This window comes from Trichosurus vulpecula, chromosome 2 (assembly GCF_011100635.1).
Source record: "Trichosurus vulpecula isolate mTriVul1 chromosome 2, mTriVul1.pri, whole genome shotgun sequence".
In the NCBI taxonomy this organism is placed as follows: domain Eukaryota; kingdom Metazoa; phylum Chordata; class Mammalia; order Diprotodontia; family Phalangeridae; genus Trichosurus; species Trichosurus vulpecula.
In genome coordinates this window covers 47,526,684-47,548,592 of record NC_050574.1, presented here as the reverse complement: position 1 = coordinate 47,548,592, position 21,909 = coordinate 47,526,684, and the positions used below count along the sequence as shown (strand labels likewise).

The 21,909-nt window shown below is 44.9% G+C and overlaps 1 protein-coding gene across 1 annotated transcript in view; it reads right to left on the bottom strand.

Moving 5' to 3' along the window:
* The window catches only part of TMEM51 (transmembrane protein 51), a 70,090-nt gene extending 63,860 nt beyond the window's left edge, over positions 1 to 6,230 (bottom strand). The window contains exon 1 of the mRNA XM_036746080.1: positions 5,863 to 6,230. The gene's annotated coding sequence lies outside the window, so the exon portion shown is untranslated. The remainder of the gene's footprint in view (positions 1 to 5,862) is intronic.
* Positions 6,231 to 21,909: the final 15,679 nt, after the last annotated feature.

Genomic DNA, 21,909 nt, shown 5'->3' with positions numbered 1-21,909 from the left:
GAGGACCCAGTTTCAAATTCTACCCCTGAAGCTTGTTTATCTTTATGACCATCAGCAACCCCCTTATTTTACCTTGGAGGAAAAGGGAAGCGATTTGCCCAAAGTGAGAATCACAGCTTCAGAGCTCAATGGGTCCATGGGGGTCCTCTAGTGCATCCTCTTTATTTTAGATTGAGAGAAACTGAGACCCAGAGAGGGGTAGTGATTGGCCCAAGGCCCCACAAGTAGTGAGTGGGCAGAGGCAGAGCTCAAATCTCCTTCCTTTTATTTCCAAGTGAGCATTCTTTCCACTGGACCAGCCTCTGGGGACTTGACTCTGACAGGCAGTGAATGTTAATCTGGGCACTGCCCGGTAGTTCTCTAACTGGCAGCTTTGTCCTTTTAAAGCAACTCCCCTGTTGTTGATCTCTCACACTAGAAGGAAAAAATATCCCGAGCCTTGAGCAGCCTGCTCCTCCCCACCCAGAAGCCCTAGCTGGAGGAGGATGGGCAGGAGACTTTGTTAAAGCAGGTTTAGTTAGAGGGTCTCTAAAGTTCTTCCAAGCCTAATTCTGTGATCAGTTGAGGTTATCAGCTGCACCATGCCCAAACAGCCTTAGCTTTCCCCTTTCCCCCCAAACTCTCCACCTCTGCCTTATTACACATTACTCCCCTTCCCACACTCCTGGGTCCAGCCAAGGTAGGCTGCTTGCCTTGCATACAATGCTCCATCACCCATCCCAGCCCCTTGGCTTTGGACTGTCTCCCAGGCCTCAAAACTGCTCCCTCTTCTGCCTCTTAGAATTCCTCTCTTCCTTCAAGACTGCTCAGGCACCATCTCCTCCATCTTTCCTGATGCCCCTGCCTCCTAGAGCCCTCCCTACCTCCTATGTATTTTGCATATACTTATTTCTGGATATTGTTCCCCTCAATAGAAAGCAAACTTCTTGAGAGCCGAGATGGTTTTACTTTTGTCTTAGCGCCGTGCTGGGCACATGGTAAACCTTTCATACTACACCCACTGTTGTAGTTACTCAGTTGTTTCAGTCTTGTCTCACTCTCCATGACCCCATTTGGGGCTTTCTTGGCAAAGATACTGGAGTGGTTTGCCATTTCCTTCTTCAGCTCTTTTTACAGATGAGGAAACTGAGGCAAATAGGGTGAAGTGATTTGCCCAGGGGTCACTTGGCTAGAAAGGGTCTGAGTTCAAATTTGAAGTCAAGTCTTCCTGACTCCAGGCTGAGCCACAGAGCTGCTGTCCTGCTACAAGGACTAGAATTTAAGAATGCCTCAAAGAACTGAGCGGCATCAATTGACACAGTACACTCCTCCCTGCAGATCCCCCACCCCATACATCAAGCAGAGAAAATAGAGATACTGGGATGTAAATGTTTATTTCATGGTAAAATTATATTTTCTGCCTCAAACAACACACTTGGTCCTTCTCACTCTTAATAGACACCTGCTGATTGATTCTTTCAGGTCCATAGTGTATCTGCAGTTGGTCATTTCAACTCGAAAAGAAAAGGACACATACCTAGAGCAGGAAGAGACCATCTAGTTCAACCCAATCATTTGACAGATGAAGAAACGGAGGACCAGGAAGGTTAAGTGATTTACCCAATATCATGTGGTAAACAGCAAAGGTAAAATTTAACCTAGATCCTCTGACTACAGCTCCAGAGTTGCTTCCACTGTACCATGCTTCCTCATAGATCCCAGCTCCACCATTTTCCAGCTATGCGACACTAGGTGAGTCTCTTTACCTCTGTACCTCAGTTATAAGGAAAGTGGTTATAAGGAAAGCATTTGGCAAACCTGAAAGCAATGTGTCATTATAAAGCCAATGGACCTGGTCGGTGGGGGAAATCCCCAGCCTCCCTTTTCTCACATTTTACCTTTTCCTTGGAGCTTATGCTTACCCCTATCCTTACCCCTATCATGGGCAAGGTACCTTGATAACTCTCCTTTCTTCCTTCACAAACTCTCCTCCCAAGAAAGGGTTCAGTAGCAGTCATTTACATTTTAGTGTAAGTTAGACCCAGAGAACAGAATCCTCAAATTTCAAAGCTTCAGTTGACTGGTTACTTCATAGGATCCTAGAACTAGGAACATTAAAGGTCATCTCCAACCCTCTCATTTTCCAGATGAGAAAACAGAAGCCCAAACAGGCAAGTGGCCTGCCCACAGTCACACGGGGCAAAAGTGGAAAAGTCAGGATTCAAATTCAGGTCCTGTGACTCCAGTGTAAGTATTCTTTGCAATGCCCCACAGTCTCCTCCAACCTTGGAAAGCTTCTTGTTTGGGTGGGATGGGTGACTTGTGGTTTAAGCCTTGTCTTTAAGATTATGGAATGAAAAATATTTGTCCTCTGTTCAAGAAACTTCCCTCAACTGCAAATAGGTGACTGAAGTATTGGAGATGGATGGAATCAAGCCTATTTTCACTGGGACCTTAGAGTCACAGATGAGAAGCTGTAAGGAATTCCAGAGGTCCTCTAAGGACAGTGTTATCGAACTCAAGCAGAAATGAGGCCCCTAATCTTGTACGGAAGGATCCTTCTAGGCCAAATGCTGACTTAGTTTGAAAATATATTTATCTGTGTTTTGTTGTATTTTTCTTTTTCTTAAATATTTCCCAATCACATTTTCATCTAGTTTGGGTGCACCTGGGCTGCAGGCTGCATTCAGGCTTCATGTTTGATGTTGTCTGACCTCCTCCAACTCTTCACTTTACAGATGAAGAAACTGAGGCCCAGAGAAGTTAATTCACTTGCCCAAGGTCAGAAAGGTAGTCAATGGCAGAGCCAGGATCCTAATCCGGGTCTTTTGACTCCAAATCCAAAATTCTTTCCCTGGATGGCTCTCCCTCCTAATCTTACATTATGCAATTTTTTTTTTTTAAACAATTGCAGAAGTGAGAGAATTTTTGGTGTCCTAGAAATAACTATTGAAATGACTTAGGAATTGCTAAAAGGGAAACTAAAGATATTGTTGGCAAGCTATTAGAAGAAAATGTCCATAGATGGGTCAAATGGGAAATCTCTCCTTCCTGCTTCTCTATTGCCTCTTTGGGGCTACACCCACTAAACTAACCAGACAGAGTTCATTTGGCTCAGATTCACGTGGTCTGAAAAAAAGCCTAGATCCAGCCTTCAAAGAAATTACTTGTGGGCTAAACACATTTGTATAAGAGGAAAACTGGAAAGTGGGCCCACCAGAATTGTGACAGCTCAGCATGGGCGATGTCTGTGTCCAAGGGCAGGGAAACCAACCACTTGAGAACTGGTTACAACATCCCACAGAAGCACTTTTGGACACTTTTCTAAAAAGGCCAGAGACTGAATTTTCACCATTTCTTTGACTCTGGCCACGGCCACTGGGAAGCGTCTTCCCCTTAGGATGGCTCCCATGTTTAATTTTTTCATAAGGGTCAGTTTCAGACCATTTGGGGCAAGGTTCCTTTCTTCCGGGTGTAGCACTACAGTAAGTAGATTAAACTTGGAGCCTAAGGCCCTGAGTTCAATTCCTGACTGTCATTTACTACCCTATAGGGCCCTGGGGAGGACCACCTCTCTGGTCCTCAGTTTCTTCAGTTGTAAAATGATGGGGATTAGGCTACCATAGTGAGTGCCATTCCAAAACATGGTGGCTATCATTCTAAACTGCTACAGGAGTGTGGAGCCCCTACATTGTTTTGGACTAGGACTCACCATGCTGTCTTTGGGAGAGCTAGGTGGCCAAGTAGATAGAGTACCGGGTCTGGGTCAGGAAGATTTCTGAGTTCAGATCTGACCTCAGACACTTACTGATCCTAGACAAGTCACTTAACCCTGTCTGCCTCAGTTTCCTCACCTGAAAATAAGCTGCTGAAGGAAATGGCAAACCACTCCAATATCATTGCTAAGAAAACCCCAAACGAGGTCAGGAAGACTGAACACTGAACAAAAGTCTAGAAGACACCTCCAAGGAGTCTTTCATCTCTAAATATATGTTCTAGTATTATTGCCTTAAATTAACATATCTCTGAATTTCACACACACAGAATTACAGACGGGAAAGGCTTCTGAGGTCATGGCCAACTTCCTCATTTTGTTCAAGAGCAAACACGCTCAGAGAGTAACTTGTCCAAGATCACATTAGTAGGATAGCCACATTTGAACCCAGACCCTCTGACACCAAATTCACTTTGACAGAGGTAATCTAGAGAGCAGTCCAGTCTCCTGGCAAAGCATCTCTCTGCACAGCTCTTTGCAACTAGAGGAAGATATTCTCTTGAAGCTCATGGGAGGATTTTGAAAACTGCCACCTGTGAAAATATGATTTCTCCAAGAACATAGGGGTTTTTGTGAATCCAGCTGGAGCCAAAGGCCCTGGGCCAGCCTGACACCAGTCCTGTGCAGCAGTTACAAGCACGTTGGTTGTAAAGTACAGGGCAGGAACTGTGCCAGCATAGGGCCAACCCCTAAACTGGGTTTAATGCATAACCTATCTGCCCTCATGCAGCGAACCTTTGCAATGACTGGGGCCCCTTGGGTGGCAAGGATGAGTTCCTTCAGTCCCTGGGGAGTTTCAACTCCGACAATGCCCCCTGTGTTGCCAAGACCCAGAGGTGAGGTGATTCGATAGAATGAGCAGAGATTTCAATCTGGAAGAGATCTCCCAGCTTCATCTGAGGAAACAAAAAGCCCTCTGGGAAGTGACTTGCCCAGGGTCACCCAGGAAGTGAATTCAATCCTAGATCCTCTGACTTCCAGAAAACTGAGGGTGGGACTGTCCCAATTTGTCTCCGTATCCTGAGCGCCTAGGACAATGGCTGGCACACTGTTGGAGCTTAGTAAATGCTCATTCACTGTCTGACTTTCAAAACACTCTGGAGACAACAGCCTCTTTCTCTCCCCTTCAGTCTCAGACTGCCATTTCGAGTCCCTTCTGGCCAATTACTTAGCCCACTTGGTGCCTCTCCCCACTAACCACTGGAGCCCTCAGGACTCGTCGCCTTCTCTCGCTAGCCCCGGGGAAGCCCTCTTAAAACGAAAAAAACTTCTGCCCCTAGAACGCCGAGGCCAAGAGCAGGAAGGGAGACTCACAACCGCAGCAGGCGGAGCTAGGTGTGTGTGTGGAGGGGGCTCGGGTCGAAGATCCCCGGCCCGGGGTGGGGGAGGATAGGGAACAGCGGGAAGACTGAATGCCAGCTGCGCGACCCGGGATTAGGGGGTGGATCCTTCCAGCAGAGCCTCCTCCTCCTCCTACGAAGGTGGGGAGAAGGATGGGGGATGGGTGTGTATGGGGGTGCTCCGTGCCTCAGTGGCTGCCCAAGGGTAAAGTCCCTGGCAAAGAGGCTGGCAGAGGGCTGGAGCGCTACCCCAGGACAGGCCGACAGGGGGACAGGATATGATCGGAAGGGTGCGAAGGGACTGGATGGGAAGTCGGGGGACCGGGGAGGCCTGAGGGCGCCTGTCTGCCCCTGGACAAGGGAGGAGACGCCCCCAAACTGACCCTACCTCTCGAGCGCGGGGTGGGGGGAGGGGTCGGCTCAGCCCTGCAGAGAAGACCGCGGTAGGGAGGAAGGTGGACTCCGAAGCCCCCGGCTCACAGCAGCCCGGAGGGGGGCGTGGCTGGCGCAGCTCGGGGACGAGGCGGGGAGCCCCAGTCCGAACGAGGGAGAGGGACAAGGAGAGAACTGGCCGCCCCAGACCTTGGTCCAACCCCACAGACCCCCGGAGTCCCCTCCCGAAGCTAGGACCCCCCAAAAGAAGGCAGAGTCGCGACCCGCGGGGGTCGGAGAGGCGACCAGCGAGAGAGGGGCGGGGTGGAGCGCCCTGGCTCTGCCTGGGCCGCTGGGGTCCGGAGGGGCTCGGGCTCTACCTGGCGGGGCGCTCACCTGCGCTGCCGGTCCGCTCCCCGAGCTGGCAGTCAGTCGGTCCGTTCGCTGCTGCGGCTCCTCCTCCCCGCCGCCCCCGCCTCCTCTTTCACCGCCGGAGGAGTTCGGCGCTGCCCTCCAGGCGGACCACCCCCAGCTTCCCGCCGGCCCGCCTCCCGCGGCGGGCAGGGGTGCGCAGGGGGAGGGGAGAGCAGGAATGGGGAAGGACGGGAGTGAGCGCGTGTGGATGTGTAAGTGTGCAAGAGAGAAAGAGAAAGAGGTAATCGGTGGGAGGAGATGGAGAAGGAGGAAGCAACCCAGAAAACGAGTCTGCTCTCGTCCTCCTCCCTGCCCCACGCCCCACGCCCCTCCAGCAGCCCCGGGCCTCCAGACCGCCCCGCCTGCCCTGCCGGGCCCAGCCCTACTCTACTCTGCCCTGCCAGGGTCCTAGAGCCTCCTGCCATGGGAGATGCGGAGGCCGGGGAGCGGGCAAGAGCCCCTGAATCTTGGGGGCATCCTTCCTAAGGGTCTTCCCCTTGGCGGACACCAGGATATGTGGCCCAGGGTGAAGGCCTCCCTTCGCATGACCCCGGGCAGAGTGGCCCAAGAACCGAGGCTGTCAGTTCAAACCCTCGCTAACAGGGAGACACCCATCCTAATAACAATCCTTCGGCAGCTGCTTGGATTTGTCTCCTGTGCTAATTGTCCTCCCTTCACTCACTCTCTCACGCGTTCATTGAACATTTATTCGGAGCCCACTAAGTGCCTGACATTGCTGGCCATACAAAGGGGAGAAAAAAAAAAAACCCCAACCCAGTTCCCGTCCTCATGGAGCTCTCAGCTGTAGCTTTGGTGTCGTGGAAGTCAAAGAAACAGGGTTGGAATCTAAGCTCCCAGTAACTTACTCCACGTGTGACCATGGACAAACAGAATGGACAGATTTGGAAGGGGCCCTGTAGGTCTTCTGGGCCAAGTCTTACTCGAGTCGATCAGGAGGCCCATCAATTCAAGAACCATTTACTGTGGGTTAGTGGATACTCTGGGATCAGAAAGGGTGTGGGGGGTGAGTGCTCAGCCCACCATTACACAGCCGCTTCGACTTCATACAAGTCATATTCCCTCTCTGGGATTCCATCTCCTCATGTATAAAATGACCAAGTTTGGAATTCCAGATACCTTAAGCAGTCCCCTTAAAAATCTAAGATCCTGGGCATACAAAGCCCGAGAGAATGCTAAAATCCAAGGCTTTATCCTTCTGGCTACTGATAGCATTTCCCCACCCCAAGTGCCCACCCAGTCATTGCTTGACTATCCTTGGTGATGGGGAACTCATTACCTCACAAGGTAGCATTACCTGATAGGCAGCTCTGTTAAGAGCTTTAAGGCAGCTATGTGGTACAGTGGATAGACTTGGGCTCAGGAAGTAGTTACTGTTGTTCAGTCATTTCAGTGGAATCCAGCTGGCAAATGAGCTGGTGAAGGAAATGGTAAACCACTCCAGTGTCTTGCCAAGAAAACCCCATGAAGAGTTGGACAGGACTGAGAATGACAGAACAAGACCAGGAGTTCCCACCTGGTAGACTAAGGGCCCCTAGTGGGGAAGATTCAGCTCATTTCAACAAAACATTGATTAAATGTCTAGTAAGCACAAGGCCCCCAGCTAGTCCCTGGAGATCGAAAGGTAGTAGAAAGCAGCTCCTTACCCCACAAGGATTTTATAATCTGGGAAGGCAGCAATTCACAAATCAGCAAATAGAAAGTAAATGAGAAGGGGGAGGAGGAGGGAAGGGATCTCAGACTTCCCTGGGAGTTAGTATCTGAGCCGAGCTTTGCAGGAAACTAAAAGCTGACTATACTTATTGGTTACCATAGAAGGCTGGGGACTGGACCTAAGATTCCACTGGTTTAGGGGACTCCCAGGGGAGAAAGCAGGCTCTAACAATGTAGATCAGCTCCTTCTCTGCAATTTATATTCTGAGAGAATTACCGAGAACACAGAGTTTGTGAATGACTTACCCAGGGTCACATAGCCATATGTGTCAGTAGGAGGATTTGAACCCAAGGCTTCATTAATTCAAGTCTAGCTTTTTAGCCAATAAGTTATTTAGTGATTTGGGAGTGGAGAGGAGAGAACATCAGGGAAACTTTAAGAAGTAAAATACACAGAAGAGAGCAGCTGATAAGTGAAGCAATTTTGTTACTTTTGTAACAATTCTGTTGATTACCTCTGATTTATCCTGTACCTACCTTGTTTTTACATAGTTATTTTCATGTTATCTCTGTCATTAGACTGTGAGCTCCTTGAGGGCAGGAAGGGTTTTGTTTGTTTTGCCTTTCTTTTTATCCCCAGCACCTAGCACAGTGTCTGACACATAGTAAGGATGCCTACTGACTATTGGGTGAAATTTAATATTTACTTTAAAAAACTACATAAGAGAAGTTCATAGATTTGCATATTATATTCTTTCCTCTCCTTTTTGTGTCTGGAAGAATGCAGGCTTGTTGATGCTTAAGTTTATAATTTAAAAAAAAAGAAAACTTAATTTTAAAGAGAAGAATATATGTATATAATAATGCCTACCATAGTACCAGGCACTGTGCTAAGCCTTTTCAATCCTCACAATAATCCTGGGAGGCAGGTTCTGTTATTATCCCCATTTTACAGATAAGGAAACTGAGGCAGAAAGAGGTTAAATGGCTTGCCCAGGGTCACACAGCTAGTAAGTGTCTGAGGCAGGCTTTGAACTCAGATCTTCTTGACAGTGGGCCCAGCACTCTATCCACTGTGCCACCTAGCTGCATTAGTTTTTCAGTTGTGTCTGACTCTTAGTGACCCCATTTGGGGTTTTCTTGGCAAAGAAACTGGAGTGCAAACCTTAAAGTGTTCTATTAAGGCAAAGTATTATCCTTTGTTTATTACAAGGCTACTGCACAGGGTCCTTGATTCCATACGTGCACTAAGCATTGCCATTTTGATCTTTATTTGGTGCCAACAAACTCTGCAAGATGACTCAGTATAATAAATTAACATTTTTTCTGATTAAATAATAGGCCTTGTACACATATGGCTATTTTTTGAATGCATTATCAGTGCTGTTAAAAAGTAAAAATAAAAAATTCATTTAAAAAAGCGTTGCTGAATTCATAGCAGCAGTTTTTTTTTTCAGTGTGAATTTCTAACAGTACAACTATTAGGGTGGCCCTCAGGCTTGAAAAGATTGGGAACCACCGCCCACGGTCATGGCTGAGCCAAAAGAATATTTCTAGTCACATATGTCAAGCTTTACTTCAGAAAGGAATCATTTCTGAATCTTCCTCCTGGTAAGTGGCCAGTGTTCCGAAGCTCAAAACCAGCTTCAAGGATCTCCTCCCTCAAGAGAAACTGTTCTACCAGGACTAAGGATGGGAGGGGAGCTCTCTAACTGAGAATGGGCTGTAACTGTTTGAAAGCAATGTTAAAGAGGGCATCTAGCTGGCTCAGGCACATGCCACCTAACAGCTGGCGAAGGGGGAAGAATTTTGGCTCTGCCGATGCTATTTGAGATCTATGTGATCTGTCCCCTTATCACTTCCCCCCACTTTGAGCCCCAACTCCCTCACTTGTAAGGTGAGGGGGGAGGGTTATGGATAATTCCTTATAGCTGGAAAGGAGCCAATGTCATTTAGAAATAGATTGTATTTAGTCTTTCATTCAACAAGCATTTACTAAATACCCCTGTGTTCATTCCAGGCACTGGAGATCAAAAAAGACACAAAAAGAGATGTCCCTCTGCCATCAAGGGGCTTGCATTCTACTGATGGAAAACAACATATGAACACAGACATGTCAAAACAAGAGATACAAAATAAAAACTAAAATAATTGGGTGTGTGTGTTGGGGGTGTTAATTATCAAGAGGAATGGGGGATCAAGAAAGTCTCACGTAGGAAGTAAATACTTGATCTGAGCCTAAGAAAGTATTGATAAATTATAACACCTTCCCCCACACACACACATATACACACACACATGCGTGCTCGCGCGCTCACACATTCTGCAACTTTGCAAATTCCCCTCGAATAGATGTTCAATTGAGAATCCATTTCTAACAACTCATATTTCTTTTCCACTCTTTTAAAAAAAATTGTTGTTCAGTTGTTACAGTCATGTCTGACTCCATTGGGTGTTTTCTTAGCAAAGATGGTTTGCCATTTCCTTCTCCAGATCATTTCACAGATGAAGAAACTGAGGCAAACAGGGCGAAGTGACTTGCCCAGGGTCACCCAGCTAGTAAGTCTTTGAGGCTACATTTGAACTTAGGTCTTTCCTGACTCCAGGCCCAGTACTGATACATTTCCTTTAATGTATCCAAAGTACAGGTGAAACCCTCAGTGAAACAGATGCAAACACATTTGTTTCTCTTGCTGCCTGGAATGGTACTTCCCCTTCACTTGACTGCTGCTTTTTTTTTTAAGCACGTGGCATTTTGGGGATAAGGGCAGGCAGAAACACAAAAAGAAACTTCTCATTCTGTTATTCATCTTCTCCCTGTGCTTACAAAGAGGACTCCTTTTGCTCTGCTGGGCCTCAGGAATTCAGTTGTAGATAAAGCTGAACCTGTTTCAAAGCTGAGGGAGACTGGAAATAATCAGTCCATCTCCTGGCATATGAAAGACCCTAAACTAAGTGCAAAAAGGCCTCCTGAGGAATCTTGACCATGTTCCAGCGATCAGGGAGAGTGCTGGGCCTGGAGTGAGGAAGACCTAAATTCAGATTTGCCCATAGACACTTATTAGCTGTGATCCTGGGTAAATCACTTAACCCCTGTCTGCCTCAGTTTCCTCATCTGTAAAATGAGGATCGTAACAGCACCTCCCTCACGGGGTTGTTGTGAGGATCAAATGACAATAATTAGAAAGTGCTTAGCGCAGTACCTGGCACATAGTAAGCACTGTGTAAATATTAGCTATTATTATTATCTATGAATTATATATTGTTGAGTTGAGAAGGGTGGAGAGTTGGCAGCTACATAGTGCAATAGAGTTCTGGGCCTGGAATCAGGAAGATGAGTTCAAATTGTTGTAAGGATAAAATTAGAAAATATTTGTAAAGTCCTTTGCAAACCTTAAATTGCTCTATAAGTGCTACCTGCTAATATCATTCTTGTTGCTGTTATGAGGAGGAAATTCCAGAAACTGAAGTGAGTGTAGAGTTCTAGCTGAACCCCTGGAGAAGGAACCACCTGGAAGGTGGGGAGGAGAAGCCTCAGCTTCAACCTCAGCCAGGTATCCTTTCCCCCTTCCCCTATCCACCCCGCTGGGACTGGATTTTGCCTGCTTCAACTGGTCTTGAACATCTCATAAATGGAAAAAGAGAATTTCGAGCAACCAATAATAACTATGAGCTGCCCCTTAGTCATATATACACGCTCTAAGCTTGAGCTCACTTTCCCCTGGACTACGTATGTACTTCTGGGATAGCCTCCCACATATATACATACACATATATATACATATATATACACATGCATATATATATATATACACATGTATATATATACAGACATATATATACACACACATGCATATATAAACAATTGTTCTTATTATAACACCTTAGTAAATGCCCTTTTGTAAAAGTTACTTAGGGCTGGCTGACTTAGTGGTTCTTAGCAGATAATCTGGGAGAGAAACACACTAGTGGGGGCTCAAGCCATTGGCATTACAGAACCATTCCTTGCTTCTTCAGGTTATCCTAAAACCTAGGGTCTCTACTGGTGGTAATTGCAATAAGGAAGCCTCAGAGCTTATATGGTTGACTTTTTTCTTTTCAGGAATCAAACAGAAGTTTAATTTCTTTTCCCACTTAATAGTATTTTATTTCTTTCAATTTTGGTCTACATTTCTAAAACATTTTCCTCACAACAACCCTGTAAAATAGTTTATGCTAGATTACTCATCTCCACTTTACAAAAGTGGAAACTGAGGCTTTAAGAAATGAAAAGAGGGGGCAGCTAGGTGGCACAGTGAGTAGAGCACCAGCCCTGGAGTCAGGAGGACTTGAGTTCAAATCCGGCCTCAGACACTTGATACACTTACTAGCTGTGTGACCTTGGGCAAGTCACTTAATTCTAATTGTCCTTCCTTCCCCGCTGCAAAAAAAAAAAAAAAAAAAAAAAAAGAAAAGAAAAGAAAAGAAATGAAGAGTTGCCTATGGTCACCCAGCTAGTGTGTGTCTGAGGTTGGCCATTGAGACCTAGCTCTTCCTGACCCCATGTGCAGGATCCTGCCCATTATCCCACCTGGCCTCTCATTTACAGCATTGCTCCTCTGGAACAATTTGACAAAGTCCTGGTTCATCAGAACCAATTAGCAGCATTAGGTGGCATGTGTAATTCAGGATTCATGACATTCTCACAATGAGAGACAGACACCAGAGAGGTAGCATCATTCAGTGGATAGAAGGCTGGACTAAGAGTGAGGAAGGCCTAGTTTGGGGCCCTTTCTCAGACACTTAGTAACTGGGTGACCTTGGGCTTCTTCGATCCTTGGTTTCCTCATCTGGCAATGGGATAATAGCACTTAGAGGGTTCTTGTGAGGATCCAATGAGACAATTTATGAAAAATGCTTTGGAAACTGCAAAGTGCTGTAAAAATGTATACATCTCTAAAAACAATTATCAAGTAAAATTGGCCTCCTGAGAAATCTTGACCATGTTTGCCATCTTCTTCTCCAGCTCATTTTACTGACGAAGACACTGAGGCAAGCAGGGTAAAGTGACTTGCCCAGGGTTACACAGCTAATGGTTTGCCATTTCCTTCTCCAGCTCATTTTACAGATGAAAAAACTGAGGCAAACAGGGTGAAGTGACTTGCCCAGGGTCATCCCGCTAGTAAGTATCTGAGGCTACATTTGAATTATTGAATAGTTGTTGATAAGCTGAATAGTTATAGCTGCGGTTATATGCGTTGAATAGTTATATGCGTGGTGTCTTATTTTCCCTTCCCCTCTACTAAACTGTAAGGGCAATGGCTGTGTCTCATCTAAACTTTGTATCTCTCCCACCACCATCTACTCTCTCTGTATCTTGTGTGGACCCATTTATATTCATTTGGTCTCCTCCCCTTAGAATGTCAGCTCCTTGAGGGCAGGGACTTTTTTTTTTTCCTTTCTTTGTATCTCTAGACTTAGCAAAGGACTTGGCACGTGGTAAGCTCTTAATAGATGGTCACTGACCTGATAACTATAGTGCTCAGGGCAGAGTAGTAGCTAAATAAGTGTTTGTTGAAAGAATGAATGGATGGATGGATGGATGGATGAATGGATGGATGAATGAATGGCTATATTTCCTCATAGGTCATTTAGTCAGTAAGCATTTATTAAGAGCCTCCTTAATGCCAGGCACTCTGCTAAGCTCACAGGAAAGGATGTTAGTAAGGCAGACAGATCGATTGTCTGTTAGGAAATTTATGAGTTATGAATCCGTTGTATAATTTATGCGAGTTCATCATATGTTGACACATTTTGGTAGGTGCTTTTGAGCTGATACTATGTCACAGGGACCTAATTAAACTTGACCGTCTGGGTCACAGAAGGGCTGGGCTTTAACTAGACTGGGATTTCATGGGTGTTCTGTTAAGTATGTAACCTGTCTGCTCAGCTATTGTGTGCTCTCTGCTCTTGGGAGAAGAGGCCTCAATGGCTCTCTGTCCTTGTCTCTCTGCATGAAAACAACAGAATTCAAAGTCTAGCTAAAGTCCTGGTGGCCTACTACATTTTGTTGTTTAGTCATTTTCCCACTTGGGGTTTTCTTGGCAAAGATACAGTAGAGATTTGCCATTTCCAACTCATTTTACAGATAAGGAAACTGAGGCAAACAGGGTTAAGTGATTCTTCCAGGGTTGTACAGCTAGTAAATGTCTGAGGCTGGATTTGAATTCAGGTCTTCCTGACTCCAGGCCCAGCCCTCTATTCACTGTGCTATCTAGCAGCCCACCATATCCAATAATGATTTAACTACCATGTGACCTTGGACATGTCACTTGCTCAGTCTTGGCCTCGGTTTTGCTCATCTGCAAAATCCGGAGATTGAAGTTGATCTCTGAGGGTCCCACCAGATCTAGCATTCTATATTACAAGGACCCTCCCAGTTCTGAAATTCCTAAGGTCCCTCCCAGCTCTGACGTTGAATGTCCTTAGGCCCTGAGCAGTGCTGATGTAGCTTGTTCTAAGGACCCTCCAAGCTCTGATAGCCTTTGCTCCAAGACCCCTTTCAGCTCTGACATCCTTCGTTCTAAGATATCTCTCAGCTCTGATACTCTCTTTACTGAGGTACCTCCTAGGGCTAACATGCCCTGTTCCAAGTTCCCTCCTGTCTCTAACATTTTGTGTTCTGAGGGCTCTCCCACTTCTAAATCCTATGTCCATGTAGAAATCCTCTTTCAGAGGCAATTGCATGTAATTTCAGCCTAACATTTTATTTCAACTTTTATCCTAATAATGAAACTAGAGAGAGGGCTCGACCTGGAAGCAGGAAGACCTGGGTTCAAATCCAGCCTCAGACACTTATTAGCTGTGTGACCCTGGGCAAGTCACTTAACCCTGTTTACCTCCGTTTCCTCATCTATAAAATGAGCTGGAGAAGGAAATGGCCAACCACTCCAGCATCTCTGCCAAGAAAACCCCAGATGGGGTCATGAAGAGTCAGATATGACTGGAAAATGACTAAAACAACAATAATGTAGAGGCTTGATTATAAAAGGATGGTCAGACTTTGATGAGCACCAAGGGATGAGGTCCTAGGTCATTACTTAGAACTTTGGCTCTGAGGAGAAGTTCTGATCCAACCTCTGAGTTAGGTACAAGCCTATTGATGAAATGTGTAAGATTCTGATGACATCTCCCATGGAGAGAGTGGACATGCCTGCAATGATACCTGTTGAGGATATCTAGATGGGACTTGGGGAATAGGCACCCTGGGCCTGAATATTTTTTTGAGCATGTTCCTTTTTGTTTGAGGATAAGTGACTGCGTCTTAACAGGTCCCTCTAAAAAGGTCCCTTTGAGGAGCTCAGTATGGAAGTCTGAACCAATCAATGTTTCCCCAACATTAAGATTTAAATCACTCAGTCTTTTTACCCATCATTACACTGCTAAACAATGATTTAGATTCACAGGAACTTAGGCTGGACCATAGATCTAGAGCTAGAAGGGATTTCAGATGCCACCTTATACATCCCTTTATTTAACCAGATGAGGAAGTTGAGGCCCAGGGAGGTGAAGAGGCATGCCCATGGCCAGGTAGCTGGTTAGTTGGTCAGTAAGTATTTATTGAGTGTTTTTATTTTGTATGTTTGTCAGGCACTGTACTAGGCACCAAGGATACAAAGAAAGGCAAAAACATTGTCCCTGCCCCCAAGGAGCTTACATTCTAATGGAGGAGATAATACATACAAACAAATATGTACATACAACATGTGGTGTAAATGGAAAGTAATCTCATGGGCAGCTAGGTAGCTCCATAGTGCGCAGAGTGCTGGCCTTGAGTCAGGAAGACTCATCTTTGGACAAGTCACTTAACCCTGTTTGCCTCAGTTTCCTCATCTGTAAAATGAGCAGAAGAAGGAAATGGCAAATCACTCTGGTATCCCTGCCAAGAAAATCCCAAATGGGGTCATGGAGAGTAGGACATGGCTGAAAAAAAAAAGACTGAACACAACACAACAATCTCATGGGAAGGAGTGTGCGTGTGTGTGTGTGTGTGTGTGTGTGTGTGTGTGTGTATGTCTGTGTGAAGGGAGGGGAGAGAGAATAAGAAAGGCCTTCTGCAGAAGGTGGGATTTGAATTGAATCTTAAAGGAAACCATGGAAGCTCGGAGCAGGGGGTGAGAAAGGAGACCATCCATAAGGAATGTGTGTGTGATGGACACACTGGCGTGAAGGCCGTTGCACACTTTGAGGAGCGAGTCCTGTATAGTGTAAGAAGACCAGAAAGGGAGGAGGGGGCCATGCTGCCAAGGAATGCCCCAAACAAAGGAGTGTTCATTTCACCCTGGAGAACCACTGGAGTCACTGAGTACAGGGATGACTCGGTTGTCAGAGGTAAGATCTGAATCTCAAGTCCACCCGTCTTTGCCCATAGCAAAGTGCCTTTCTAATGTACCAAAGAACTGGCAACCTTTCCAGGCTCTCCAGGAGTGATGGGGACAAATCACTTGGAATGAAAGGAATATGGCCCATTTCCAGGCTCAGGATTAATTTGGGAGGAGTGGATATCACATCCTAAATGAAAGCTGAGCCAGTGTCCCCAGGCAAAGAGCACTGTATTTTTCCATGCCAAGATTCTAGCTGTGAGTCTCGCCCCACTAGTTACACAGCCCAACACCGATCCAACTGGTCAACTCTATCTCCTCAGATCATCTTCAAATTGCTTCCCTGAAATTGACTCACCCTGCCTGGTCTGAGGGAGACTGGAGGAGTTTCCAGTCAGAGCTGGGGCCCCTGGGCACAACTACAAAGTGAGCCAGGTTATCTTGGGCTCACTTCTCTCCTCCCCCTCTCATTTCCTCTGTTTTCTCCCAGACTCTTCTTTTCCCCTCCCTCCCCCTCCCCAGGCACACCCTCAAGCTTCAAGGTGCAGCAGGAAAAACCTTGGATGTGGAGTCCAGGAACCTGGGCTCACGTCCCGGCTGTGCCTGTGTGACCCTGGCTAAGTCACAACCCTTCTTTCACCTTGTTTCGTGATCTACTGTAAAATAAGGGAGTTAACTATCCGCCTCCAGAAAAGAACTAATATTGTTTGAATACACTGAAGCATGCGATTTTTCACATTCTTTCACTTTTTCTTTTGAGTCTTCGTGTATAAAATGACTAATATGAAAATGTTTTGCATGATTGCACATGCATAACCTATATCTGATTGCTTACCATCTCAGAGAGGGGGAAGGGGAGGGAAGGAAGGAGGGAGGGATAGAATTTAGAACTCAAAACTTAAAAAAAAAGTTTAAAAATTGTCTTAAAATGTAATCGGGGGAAAATAAAATATATTTTTAAAAAAGAATACCAAAGAATACCAACTAAAACATGAGAAGGGAAATAAATCCTGGGGGGTGGGGGGGCAGGGAATAAAATAAAATAAGGGAATTAACCTGGGAGTGGGTGGGATTCTTAACCTTCTTTGTACCTTTTGGCTATCTGGTGAAACCCATGGATCCCTTCTCAGAATAATGTTTTAAAATAGTGGGATGGGGGGAGGGGAAGGAGGGACAAAAATTTAGAACTCAAAATCTTATAAAAGTGAATACTGAAAACTAAAAATAAATAAATAAAAATTAAAAAAAAATACACAGAATTACAAAGAAAACCAATTATACTGCAATATGATTATCAAAGTATTTTTAAAAACAAATTCATAGATCCCAGGTTAAACACCCCTTGACTAGATGGTATTTAAGGCCCCCTTCCAGCTCTGATTTCCCAAACTCTAAGGTCCTTACCAGATTAGACTTTCAATGTTCTAAGACTCTTCCAGCACCAACATTCTAGGTTGGAAAGACTTTCAGCAATCCTATTCTGTGTTTTAAGGTCACTCCTAGCTCTGACAATTTGTTTCAGCTTTTCTGTCTCCAATATTCTGTGTTCTATATTTTAACACTGTCTATTTCAAGGGTCCCACTAGCTCCAACATGCTCAGTTCTAAGGTTCCTTTCAGGAAACTTACAATCTGTTCTCTAAAGCCCCTGACATTCTACGTTCTAAGGTTCCTCCCAGCTTGAACTCTGTATTTGAAGATCCTTTCCAGCTCTCATGTTCCGTAAATGTTCCAGCTCTCATGACCAAAAAAAGCATAAATCCAGCTCACATCACCGAAGGCTGAAGTAATGAGTGGCATTACTTCCTACAAGAATTCCATATGAACTTTCAATAAAAAGAAGTATGATTTAGGAAGACTTACCCTGTCCCAAGAAGCATTTCAGTCTCATCTGCTGTAGGTCCTTACTGCTTTTACTTAGCCTAACTTTAGAAACAAGCCATCATTTAATTCACCTGCTCACCCTAATGTCTCATCCACTTGCCCTTCCCACAGATGAGGTCAGAGAATGAGTCATTTCCCTTCTCTTGAGTCTCAGTTTCCTCATCTGTAAAATGAGGAAGAGGTTGGATTAGATGACCTTGAAGGTCCCTTCCAACTTTAAATCTATGATCCTGGGATCCTAAGTCATTCCCCTTTTCTTGGGCCTCAGTTTCCCCATCTATAAAATCAGGGGGAAGCTGGTTGGGCTCTTTGAAGGTCCCTTCCAGCTCAAATAGTCTGTAAATCTATGAACTATACCAGGGGCCAGTCTTCTAGGCTTACCAGTATCAGTATGGGGGAGACATTCAGGGTGGGATGGCATGCTATATAAGTTTTTGCTCTCCTGTATTCCCATCTGGGATGATCTCTTTATGACCTTTTGTTCCCAAGACTAGTTCTTATTCAACTCAATTTAATTCACATTTTCTAAGTGCTGATTATAGTAGGCACCGAGCGGGCAATAAAAGAAAGAGTCCCTGCTCCCCAGAAGTTTTTATTTAAGGGGAAGGGGAAATCCATATGACCCATACACAGATAAATAAATACACAGAAGCTACATCAGAATACAAAGCAGTTTTTTAAGAAGCAGAGAAAAATAATAGCCGGGGTAAGCAGGGAAGGCCCCCAATGGGAGGCTTTTCAGCCAGTGATTCTTAGGCTCACACCCCCACCTTGAATAGCTGCATTGCTAAGCTTTCCAAGAGCAGAAGTGAGCAATATTCATTTGCATGACTCCTATTTTGTCAGCATCAAGTCACTTTCTGTTACCTGTAACCTAACCCTGGGTGGTTGGAATTAGTCATTGGGAGAAGAGCTTTGGACATGCCAGTTTGGGTGCCATCAGAGAATAGGAGGAGCAAGCTGGCCCGTTCAAAACACTTAGAAGGATCAGTTCAGAAGTCTCTCATGCTCCCATTCACCTAGTCCCTCTTACTCAGCTTTCATATCCAAATGGCCATTATTTCTTGTTGGGTCTGCCTCTGCAATGTCTCTTGAATGTACCCCTCCCCTCATTTCTCCCCACTGGCCCCTCCAAGCCCTGCCTTATCTCCACTCTGCCATTCTGCCTCTCTCAGAGACCTTAGAGATGATCTAGTCCAGAGTTTCTTGACCTTTTTTTGTGTTATGGATCCTTTTTGTAGTTAGGCTGGTGAAATCTATGGGCCTCTTCTCAGAATAATGTTTTTAAATGTATAAAATAAAATAGAGCGGATTATGAAGGAAACCTTCAGACTGTGCAAGAGAATCCGCAGGAAGAAAGGCTATTCCTTGAGCTCTGGTTTGGAAACTGCTGCTTCCTTCCAGCCCTTTTCCACTTTATTTCTATCCTGCTTTGAGCTGTCCCCAAACCAAAACTGAAAGGATTTAGTTTGTCTGAGTTGGAAGGACTCAAAAGCTCACTATGCCTGATACCCCCTCCCTCCTCCTGCCCAGCTCTGCCTGTTAGAGAAGAAGGATCAGAGACCAGAGGAGCCCTTAGGAGCCCACAAGATGATGACTGGAAGGGCCCTTGAAGCCATCCCCCCTTTTAGGAAGCCAGGGAAATGAAAGTGACTTCCTAGGGTTACACGGGTAGTGATCATTAGAAGCCAGATTCAAGACAAGGTCCTCTGTAGGAGTATGTTGGTTAAGTGTTTAATATCAGATTTGGCATGGGAAAAAATGTGCCCACAATACACTTTTAACTTTAATTTGCATCATTAACATTTTCTCCACTAGTTGCTAATCAGCAGAATGACAAACCAAACCTTGATTTGTAATGTTGGCTAATTTCCAAGTATAAATGTTCACACTAAAAATTTCATTCCCTGGCCAGTTCAACTGGCTCCAGGACACCCCTGGTTGGTCTTCTGACACCAGAACCAGCACCCCATTCCCTGAACTCCACTGTCTCTTTGCTTCTATGTACCAGAAAGGGCCTGGATTTGGAGTCAGGAGCCTGGGGTTCAGAATCCAGACATAGACGCTTACTTCCTGTGTGACTCTAGGCAAGTCTGCTAACCTGAGCCTAAGGCCCCCATCTTTGAAATGGGGAAAATAGTGCCTCTAGAACCAACTTCCCAGGGTGGTTGTGAGGATCAAATGATATATTACTTGTAAAATGATCTATAAACTTAAGAGTGCTACTTAATAGCGCTTTATTACCTTTGTGACTGTGGGCAAGTCACTTCCCCAAATTTGTCCTCTGATGTTTGCTCTCATTATCTCCAGCAGCAGGATATAAGATCCTTAGGAGCTTCTGATTTTGCATTTCCATTGCTGGGCATAGTTCCTGGTACATAGTAGGTGCTTAATAAATACTTGCTGATGGTCTTCATCTTAAGGTGAGAGTTTTGATTTATCTCTTCATCTCCCAGCTGCTACATATCCTTTTCAAGGCCATTCCTTTTCCTCCCCAGTTGTTAATATTCTCACCTTCTTGAGATTATTTATATTACTACGTGTATACTTTGTGGGCAGCTAAGTGGTTCAGTGGATAGAGCGCCAGGTCTGGAGTCAGGAAGACCTGAGTTCAGTTGTGATTTCAGACACTTCCTAAATGTGTGACCCTGGGTAAGTCACTTCACCCTGTTTGCCTCAGTTTCTTCATTTGTAAAATGAGTTTGAGAAGGAAATGGCAAACCACTCCAGTACCTCTGCCAAGAAAACCCCAAATGGGGTCATGAAGAGTCCAACACAACTGAAACAAATGAACAACAGCAAATATTCTTTGTATCTACTTACCCCTTTTTATTCACCTCCCTTCAATAGATATAAGCTCCTTGAGAGAAGGAACAGTTTTCAATTTCTTTGCACCTCACTGTTGTAGGTACAGTTTCTCCTTTGTAGTAGGTACTTTGAAGTATTTATTGAATTGGGATTTACAGTTGTGGATCTAACCTTCACAGGATCTCACTCTTAGTGGGAGTTCAATAAGTGTGGGTTTTGTTCTTCCTGGTTGTGAAATATCCCAGGGAAATAACTGACAATTTACTTAATAACTCATTAGAACATTAGCTCTTTGAGATCAGGAACTATTTTCAAAATGTCTTTGTTCTCATGATACTTGACACAGTAATTAATAAATGCTTGCTGATTGTTAATGGTCTTCAGTCTTCAATAAATGCTAGTTGATTGATTAATATTGTAAATAAGGATCCTAGAACCATAGATTTCAAGCTGGAAGTCCAATCCCCTCATTTTACAGATAAAGAAACTGAAACTTAGGTAGGGGAGTAACTTGGCCAATGTCATACAAGTAGTGAGCAGCTGAGTCGGGATTTGAAGCTAGTTCCTCAAACTCAAAATCCGCATAGCTCCACTTCCATTAGACCATGCTGAGAAGGGATATTAAACAATCAGTCAATAAACATTTATTAAGCTCCTATTATATGTAAGGTGCTGTGCTAAGTGTTGGAGAAAAAGAGGGAAAAGACAGTTTCTACCCTCAAGAAGCTAGTACAATCTAATGAGGATGACAACATATAAACAAATATATACAAACAAGCTATATATAGGATAAACAGGAATTAGTTAACAAGGGGCGGCACTGGAATTTAGAGGGAATGGAAAAGGCTTTGTGTACAAGGTGGGATTTTAGTTGGAATTTAAAAGAAGCAAGGGAGGTTAGTAGTCAGAATAGAGGAGGGAGAATACTTCAGTTATGGGTGACAGAAAATGCATGGAGCTGAGAGATGCAAAGTCCTGTTTGTGGAACAGCCAGGGGCCAGCACAACTCGATGGAAATGGACATTTGGGAAGTAAGGTGTAGGAAGACTGGGAAGGTAGGAGGGGACTGGGTTATGAATGGCTTTGATTGCCAAACAGAGGATTTTGTATTTGCTCCTCAAGGCAATAGGAAGCCACTAGAATTTATTGAGTAAGGGAGAGTGATATGATTGGACCTTTAAGAAAATCTCCTAAGTTGCTAAATGGAGGATGGATTGGAGTGGGGAGAGACTTGAGGCAGACCTCTTCCCCTTAGCCTCAGAAGCTATCACGATAATCCAGACTTGAGGGGATGAGGGTCTACACAA